This window comes from Phascolarctos cinereus, unplaced genomic scaffold (genome assembly GCF_003287225.1).
Source record: "Phascolarctos cinereus isolate Bilbo 61053 unplaced genomic scaffold, phaCin_HiC Scaffold_4;HRSCAF=312, whole genome shotgun sequence".
NCBI lineage: Eukaryota > Metazoa > Chordata > Mammalia > Diprotodontia > Phascolarctidae > Phascolarctos > Phascolarctos cinereus.
Window position 1 is genome coordinate 90,020,822 of NW_027555847.1, and position 9,722 is coordinate 90,030,543.

At 39.1% G+C, this 9,722-nt stretch overlaps 1 long non-coding RNA gene across 1 annotated transcript; it reads left to right on the forward strand.

Moving 5' to 3' along the window:
- The first annotated feature begins 329 nt into the window (after nucleotides 1-329).
- On the forward strand, nucleotides 330-9,274 carry LOC144456777 (uncharacterized). Its single transcript, XR_013485873.1, has 2 exons — nucleotides 330-872; nucleotides 4,621-9,274. It is a non-coding gene; the product is annotated as an uncharacterized LOC144456777 (long non-coding RNA).
- Nucleotides 9,275-9,722: the final 448 nt, after the last annotated feature.

The window sequence follows — 9,722 nt, forward strand, 5'->3', positions numbered from 1 at the left end:
CAGCAGAACGTTGGTATTAAAAAGATGAGCCTTTGTTTCTTTTTTTTTTTTATGAACAACTTATTTATTGGGGAAGGGGAAACATATTATATTTACCATTGTATTACATTTACAAACATAATTGTGTGGGGCAAGTGAAAATCTCTCATATGAAGTGGAAGCTATGCCCCAAAATTTGGTGAAGACTTAAAGCATTAGCTGGGCCTAAGTTTTGTTTTCCTGTAAATCATGTGATCGGGTCATACATCTGTTGCCCACCCCCTCCCTTGTTTTGTAGCCACCACCCCAGCCTTATCTTTGCCAAATAAGGCAGTCTTCTAGCTCCCAAGCTTGTTTTGGGTAAAATATATCTCTTAACTTCTGGATAGAATGTAAAGTCTCTCACCTCAACCAATGAGGATAAAGAGATTGAGGTAAACAAGTTGGGGGGGGTTTTCTTAGAATTGTTTGTCTAAGGGTATATAACTGTTTGCTTGCTGCCTCCCTATTCCAGTCTTCCCTGGGTAGGTGATGCCCAATTCTCAAGAGAGACTTGGTAGAGTAAAACTTCTGTTTCTACTGAGAGAAACCTCTGAATTTTTATTTGGGTAAGTGGCCTCAATCCCACTCAGTTGGGAAACGTCTGGGATATTCTTTGATTAGGGAGGGGGCTTCCTTGCTGAGGTCAAGACCGAGCTAGCATCTGAGATTTCCTGGAGGTCTTGAGCCCCGGAGGGGAGGTTACCGCCCAGTCATTGAAATAAACCTGAAGAGAGGGACTCAGAGAAACAGAAGGCTTGTTAGGGCTCCAACGATTAAAAACAAAACTAAGAAATTCCGGGCCGGCTGGTGAGTGAGAGCAATCACATAAGTTGTACAAGTGCAGCCTGGAGGTAAGCACTCAGGGGTCTGCAGGAAATTGGCATAGGGTGAGGGCCCTTTAGGGTGGAATCTAGTTTAGGCGGAGTTCGGGGCTAATCAAAGTGCAGAATAGATACCTCATTGAAAGGACGCCGCTCAGAAAGCTTCACGGGGGACTGGTGAGGAGTGGGCAATCCTCCTCGGTGATTCGGCTGAGTCTTTAGACTCGGGGAGTTCGGTGACAACTCCCATAAATTCCCTAGGTAAGGGCCTAGGAATGGGAAAGTAACAATCTAAATCTGCACAGTTGGAGCGCAAATGTGAGGTACCTATAGACAGTCTTTTAGGCAATCAATTGCAGAATTGGAATGAACTACCAAAATATAGAGGAAAGGATAGGAAGAAAATGATTAAATATGATTTGAGGATTCTACAGGGCGGAGGGTTGTTGTATGTCTATTTTTTTGTGTGTTTGTGTCTGTGTGTGGTATGAGTGTCAGTGTATATCTTTTGCGGCCAGATAGCAAAAGGCTGCAGATGGACTCTGGAAAGTTGCTTTCTTTCTCTCCCCCTCTCCCTCCCTGGTAACAGCAGCTTCAGAGGAGTGAGTGGATAGGAGAGAGAGAGAAAAATACCTTATTATTTAGGTTATATGATTGGTAAAAAGCAAGTTGAGAAGGATTTTCAAAGTGTCGGGTCAGAATTAGAAATAAGATATGTGCAGTTTTAAAGGGACTTTAATCAAAGTCCACTAGAAAGAAAGGCAAGAAAGTTTAAGCATGTAGGAGAGAGGAGTATGTGTAGAAAGCTTAAGGAAGGTATAATTTATTTGCACAATGTGAATAGAGGTTTTGAAAGTAAGAAGGTTTTGAAACTTTTGGAAGAAAAAATAATTTCTCTCACTCTCTCTGTCTCTCTCTCTGCATTCTAGTTCTGGCCAAATTTGAGTGTGGAGACAAAGAGAGAAAAAGGGAACCTTTTCCCCTCAGATCAGAAAGAGAGGTAGCACTTAATCTTTTTTGCCTCTCATAAAAGAGAAAAGTTTTTGTGTACCAGAACATAAACAAAAGGTAATTTATGGGCAGCTGGGGGCTGTGCTGAGGGCTGCGGCTTATTTGGGATGACTGGGTTCGGCTGTTGCCATGATCTTTCCCCACGAGCCCCAACTCATTCAAATTGGTAAAAATGTGATGTTTTTAATTTCAGAACTTATACTGCTTGGCACTAAAGTAAATTGAAAGAAACTAAAGAACAGTGGGAAAATAGTGTAAGAGGAGTGAACTGTTTAGAGTTCATAGTAAAGTTGTAAAGGCAGTTTGGGAAGAGAGAGAGGGAGGGAGAGCCCTATTCAATTATCTCCCTTCAGATTTGCAAAAAAAAAGCTGTGTCTTGGTGAGTGTAATTTGGGTGGGGGTCTTAAGTTCCCCACCCTTGGACAAGGATATCCTCTGAATAGCTTTAGATAGTTTAAGTAAGTTGAGAAGGTGTGAAGAAGTGGTATGTTTTAAAGTAGAAGGATGGAAAAATAAAATTCTTTTTTTTTTGCCTAATTTAAAAACCGATAGATAAAGTTATGGAGAGATGGAAAGAATTATGTCCACCCACCTTTCAGGCTAGATCTGTGGGTGGGTTGGGTTTCTATTAAATCTAATATGGATAACTGGCTATGATAATGATATTATGAGTTATGATTATTACTGTTAAATTAATTATTAAGCTCCAGAGGTGCCTACCTGGAGGGAAAGCAAAAAGAAGTAGTTAGAATACTGGCCCAGCACATTTTAAACTGACCTGATTACAATAGGTGATTCCAGACTGCTTATAAAACTTTCGCAAGAAAATGTGGACATGAATGGGGAACTGAAATATTGAAAAAATATTTGAATTTGTGGATAATATCCCTTTATAAAGGGCCAAGGGTATTGAATTTAGAAATGTGTATTTGTATAATTTTAAGAGCACATATTGTTATTTGGCATTAAGAAATTCATTAACTATGTGGCCCCAGGAGACTGTTGAATCTGGTGAAGGGGTCTAGAAAGAAAGAAAGATTTTTTTTATTGAGTCTGTTTTCAATTGTATTAGTTATGTTGCTGGAAGGGCAATTTCTTTTATAATCTGGAATGCTAAATTAATTGTGTCTTCAGAGAAAAGAGAAAAAGGAATGAATCTGGCTATTGGGGATTTAAGAAATCATAAAATTTCCAAATTTTTATTTAAAGGGAATTTTCAGTTAAAATTATTTAGTTATCGTTTATGAAATTTGTGAGATTTTTAACTAAGTTGTTTGGGATTACTGTTGTAATGCTAAAACCCAAAAAGTGCTAGTTAATTACTGTATCTGTGTGGGCAAAGTCATTTGCCCTGAGAAAAGAACTTGTTAGGATAGTGCAGTTCCTAGACAGTGAACTTGACTTGCTGAGAAGTTGCAAGTTTATGTACAGTAGATAGAAATGATGTCTAATGATTGGGCTTTTACACCAGAGCAAGTTTAAATTAGAGAAGGAAAAATGTAAAGTGAGATTTCTTATGTATGAGTCCTCGTAAATCCGTATTGCTTACTGCAACTCCATGAGAGTGAAATTAACTGCATCTGGCTTTAAGCTGTGATTAGTGAGACTTGGTGTTTGAGGAAAAAGGCTCTTGGGACTATAACTAATTTTGTTTTGAGTTTAAATTTGGGTATAGTTGTCTGCATCAAATCAGTATCTGAAAGAAATGCCACAAGAACAAGTGGAGGTCTACTTAGAGGAAATGTGATTGATTTGGGAAAAAGCCGAGAGGACAATCTTAGCCTCAGTCTAGGATGGGATCCTCTTGGCTCAGTTTCCCCACTGTGTTCCTTTGGAAAGGAATGTTTCCCACCTGACTGTTCCTGAGTTTGGCTATGAGGAGAACCAGATACTGCATGATTGGAGAACTGCAACTCTATCTGAATTTAAACAAAGCTAAGGATGTTTTATCCTGTCATATTTGATACATCACCTGTCCCTGCTCCTTTTTCCTTCTTAATAAGTTTCTATGATCAGAGCAAGTAGTCAGCATGAGACATGAGAAAAGGATTAGATTATAGTCATATCTTAAACTGATTGTTGGAACTTGCCAGGACTAATGACTGACTGTTTCTGAGTCTAACTCCAGGTGTCCTTAACTGAAACCTGGCAGACTTTAAGTCTGGCTCAATGCAGTTTGACATGACACTCTCTCTGGAATTGATAGGAAGTTGAAGGAAATATTGTCGCCTTACTCTAATCTCTTAGTGACAAGTTTCTATAATCAGAAGGTTTTATAAGTACAGTAACAAATTTACTAAAATAATTGATCATGGAACATCTTGGGTTATTATAGAACTGGGACTAGTGTTCCTATATGAGTTAGGGTTTTTTAATTCTTGATAATGGTATGGAGATAATTAGGGGCTTGTGAGTGTTATTTTGTTATTTGGATAATATCATACTCATCTAAAGTTTTGTTATCATTGATTAGTAATGTCAAAAGAAGAATGGCTTCTGATTTATTTTGTAAATGCCATCAAAGAAACAAGGCATGATTAAAATTTTAAAATTTTATATGTACTGTGTTAAAAATTGATATGTATGAACTGGAGCCTGTGATTAATTCCATAGTGAGGAAATTAATAATGGATTAATGTAAAGTATGAGACACTGGGTTCTGATATGAATTTCTTAAACATGACAATTGGCCATGATTTTAATTTTGAGTTTACAAAAATGATCAGGGTTATAAGGACTAGAAATAGTGATTTAAAATTGTGCTAAGATCACTTCTGTAGGAGAATGGACAGAAAGCTGGCTCCTACAAGAAGAAGAAGATGCTGAGATGCTGTGCTGGAGATGGCTGGAACAAATACCAAGGACCAGAGGACTTCACTGATGATGTTCGCTGACAGACAGCTGTATAGGAAAAGACTCTTTGATTCTTAAAGGGACAATTGCATTATTGTTTTCTTTTGGGTCTCTGTATCTACATTTATGAAGGGGCTGCCCCTTTGATTTGTCAGTGCTTAGATTAATCCTTCCCATATTTATTTAAAGGAGTGGTCCTGGGTTGGGGGAACTTGGTGGAAGCAGGTTTTATGGTCCTTATTGATAGCAGTGAGTGGAGTCATACTACTCCCAGTGTGCGTCCCTTGCATGACTACTGTACAAAGGACACTCTCTAGGATGATTATATTAAGAGAGCCTGCCAGTGAGTCCATAAGATTAATGATATCGGGGAATCAAGGGTGGATGCCAGTCAGTCAGGAAGAAGAGGAAAGGCCAAACCCTGATGAAATAGCAAACACGGAGGCTGCAGAAACTTACCAGTTTTGACGTGAGAAACTTTCAACTATGAAATGAGACGGGGGGACTGTGTGGGATAAGTGAAAGTCTCTCATATGAAATGGAAGCTATGCCCCAAAATTTAGTGAAGACTTAAAGCATTAGCTGGGCCTAAGTTTCATTTTCCTGTAAATCATGTGATTGGATCATACATCTGTTGCCCACCCCCTCCCTTGTTTTGTAACCACCACCCCAGCCTTATCTTTGCCAAATAAGGCAGTCTTCTAGTTCCCAAGCTTGTTTTGGGTAAAATGTATCTCTTAGTTTCTGGATAGAATGGGAAGTCTCTCACCTCAACCAATGAGGATAAAGAGATTGAGGTAAAAAAGTGTGTGGGGAGGCTTTCTTAGAGTTGTTTGTCTAAGGGTATATAACTGCTTGCTTGCTGCTTGCAGCCTGCCTCCCTACTCCAGTCCACCCTGGGTAGGTGATGCCCAATTCTCCAGTGAGACTTGCTACAATAAAACTTCTGTTTCTACTGAGAGAAACCTCTGAATTTTTATGTGGGTAGGTGTCTCAATGCCACTCATAATGAACATTGAAGCAGGACAGCTTTATATGTATATGTATCTATGTATTATTTGTTACCTTTCACGACAACCTTAATTCTTATAGCCTGTGGATAATCTACCCTAATGCAAAAATTTGATTAGACTGCTTCTTTATAATTCATACCAAATCCTTGCTCTTACCAGGATGGGGGATCAGTTTGATTTTAAAAAGTCCTAATAGGTTTCTCAAGCTTATTGATGATGGATTCTCCTTTGAAAATTCTCCAGTTGTCATGAGTTTCTGTGCTTGGTTAATTATTCCTCAACTTTCGTGCTCTCTCATTCCACTATCACCTTCTTTCTCAGCTATCATGAATATGAAATAACCAGGGAGGGAAAATAGAGTATCTGCCTGTCTGTATACTTTCTCTCTTCCTAGCTTATTCCTGATTAGTAAAGTTGCAATGCATTTCTGTGCTTGAACAAAAACCTCTGTTATTGGGTTCCCCTTTTCTATGTTCAGAATTTCTGCTTTCTTTTAAAGAAGAGGAATTTTTCTCTTTCCAATAGATGTCATTAACTGTCTAGGTACTTTGCAAAATTTATAAACAATGGCCCATTAACAAACTCTGTAACTCTTCTCTAGCTTTTTAAAAAATTTTTATTAATTTATTTTGACTTATCAATAATCATTTCCATATGCTTTTGAGTTTAAAATTTTTCTCCCCCTTCCTCCCCACCACTCTCCCCAAGACGGCGCACAATCTGATAGAGGCTATACATTTACATTCCTATTAAACATATTTTCACATTAGTGATGTTGTAAGTAAAAATGAAAACCAATAGGAGGAACCACCAGAAAGAGGAAACAAAACTCAATAGAAGAGAAAAAAAAAGCAATTCAACTTCCATAGTTCTTTCTTTGGATGTAGATAGCATTTTCCATCACCAGGGCTCTGGAAATGTCTTACATCCTTGTATTGCTGGGAAGGATTAAGTTTATCAATATTAGTCATCGCACAATGTGAGCCTTTGTTTCTGTGGGAAGCTGGGGATCAGTATAAGGAGATTTGCAATTTCCTGAAGGCAGTCTAGCCCATTCTCCAACTCCTACTCAACTCAGGTCCAACTTGTAGCTCATCTGTACTGTCTGTCCCAGATCAACATATTGGACAAGTTCTATAGGCTGTTCATTAAGGTACAGGTTGTAATCTGAGCCACATTCTTTATCCACTTGGTGTTTCCTGGGTAGGTGATCAGGCCAAGACCTTTTCAGTGGTTAAAGCTCTTTTCTAGGAAACTATTCAACCTTCTGGGGGTTGATGCAACCAGCACAAGATGCATCAGCAAATAGAAGCATCTAGAGGACCTCACCATCCAGGGAAGTCCTCTTCCACTTGGATTCTACTCTGAATCTCTCTCATCAGAGTAGTGAATACTCTCAGCAAGAATGCATCTCTTTGTTTTATAGTTCATCTGATATTTATATCTTTCACAGAATCTTAAATGATTTTGGCATATGGATAGGAGATACCTTATTGGAAAAGGCTTTAAGAAAATATATTCTACTAAAAGTAGCAGGATATGAAGTAAATCCACATAAATCATCAGCATTCTAATATGTCACCAACAAAACTTGGCAAGAAGAGATAGTGAAAGATACCCTATTTAAAATATCTCTAGACAGCATAAAATACCTAGGAGTATACCTGCCAAAACAAACCCAGGAATTATATAAACAAAATTATTTTTTAAAAAACCTTTTTATACAAATAAAATCAGATTTAAATAATTGTGTTCATGGGTAGGCAGGGTAAAAATTAAAGGCTAAATCAAACACTTTAAAAAAATAATCCAGGGCACTAATGCATTGTTGGTGGAGAGCAATTTGGAACTATGCCCAAAGGGCTATAAAAATGTGCATACCCTCTGACCCAGCAATAGCACTTCTAGGGCTGTATCCCAAAGAGATCAAACAAATGGGAAAAGGACCCACATGTACAAAAATATTCATAGCAGCTCTTTTTGTGGTGGCAAAGAACTGGAAATTGAGAGGATGCCCATCAGTTGGGGAATGGCTGAGCAAGTTGTGGTATATGAATGTAATGGAATACTATTGTACTATAAGAAATGATGAACAGGCTGACTTCAGAAAAACCTGGAAAGACTTGTATGGTCTGATGCTGAGTGAAGTGAGCAGAATCAGGAGAACGTTGTACACAATAACAGCCATGTTGTGCGATGACTAATATTGATAAACTTGACCCGTCCCAGCAATACAAGGATCTAAGACGTCTCCAAAGTCCTCGTGATGGAAAATGCCATCCACATCCAAAGAAAGAACTATGGAATTTTGAATGCAGATCGAAGCATACTATTTGCTATTTTTTTTCTCTTCTGCTGAGTGTTTTGTTTCCTCTTTCTGGTGGTTCCTCCTATTGGTTCTAATTTTTATTTACAACATCACTAATCTGAAAATATGTTTAATGAGAATGTATATATGTTGCCTATATCAAATTGTGCGCCATCTTGAGTGGGGAGGAAGGGGGAGAAAAATTTTAAACTCAAAGGTATATGGAAGTGATTGTTGACAAATCAAAATAAATTTTTTTAAAAATCTGAAAAAAGTAAATCCAGGGGCAGCTAGGTGGCGCAGAGGATAGAACACTGGCCCTGGAGTCAGGAAGACCTAAGTTCAGATCCAGCCTCAGACACATAATATTCACTAGTTGTGTGACTCTGAGCAAGTCACTTAACCCCAATTGCCTCACCAAAAAAAAAAAAAAAAAAGGCTGGAAGGAACTGTGCAGAGAGAGGAAAGTGAGATGGCCAAAGCAACATGAGGTAACCAACCAACCTCGGCATTCAATTTGTGTCTTGCAGACTACAGATGGTAGGAAACAGTGGGTTCCAACCAACCTCCTCTTTGGGACCCCCTCCAGTCAGGGACAGCTCTACAGCCCTTGCTAGCAGGAAGCAATCTCAGAAGCCAAAACCATCACCCCTTACCCCAAAATATTTTGGATCCCATTTGAGATGGGATCCCCATCAGGGATAGGATCTGAACCCCCAAAATGAAAAGACTGTTTCTTTAGGACCTGGACCCCAAAGCCCTTGAACCTAGATTTCTGATGTTCACCTTAGGAATCTAGCCCATCCCAGTCAATAATCCTTTTAATTGCCCTTTCATTGTGGCCCTCATCCCTCATTGTCTGCACCTGGCCCACCAAGTCTTAATCCCATCCAGATCCTTCCACAGTCTCTCTGTATAAAAGTACCAATTTCATCCTTATCAAATGCACAGATTCCTTAAGAATCTGGCCAGCTTGTATTGGCCTCACAAAAAGCTCAGACTCACTAGGAATCGTACCCACCCCAACCAGTGTCATGATAAATTTGCTATTTGGACTGGAAAAAAAAAACCATCCAGTATATATGTTAGGATCTTATACCTTTAAATAAATTGTAAAATGGCAGCTAGGATCCACTCCTAAATATTGTTTGCAAAAGTTTGCTTGTTACCTACCACTCTCATCAAGGATGCCCTTGATTCATGTCTAAATGACTTAAAAATAAAGATTTTGTATATATGGAGAATAAGCATATTGGTGAGTAGTTGTTTTTTGGTCACCGTTTTTTAGCATTAAAGAGGTCTGCTATATTTCCGCCACCTTTGGCCTCTTTTCCTACACCAGATACTTCCTATTTCACGTAAAGTGCTCTTGGTGCCCTCATATTGGTCTCCTGCCTGATCTCCAGACTGATCAATGTCCTCCTGGGGGAAGAGGAGAGGAAGGAAGGAAGGAAAGAGGAGGTGGGTACCTTCATGTATCTCCATGTGTCTCCTGCTTGCTCTCCAGCTTCTCATAGGAGCATGAAGTGGAGGTGGGTACCTTACCATCCTACCCTGCAGATCTGCCTGTTCTCCAGCCTTTGAGAAGAGAAGCGCTATTTTATCTCACCAGTCCCTTATTACTGAGGTGTGGAGAAAGGGGGGCCATTCCATCTAGCTTCCAGACCTGTCTTCTGCCTTGGGGAGAGAGTGTAT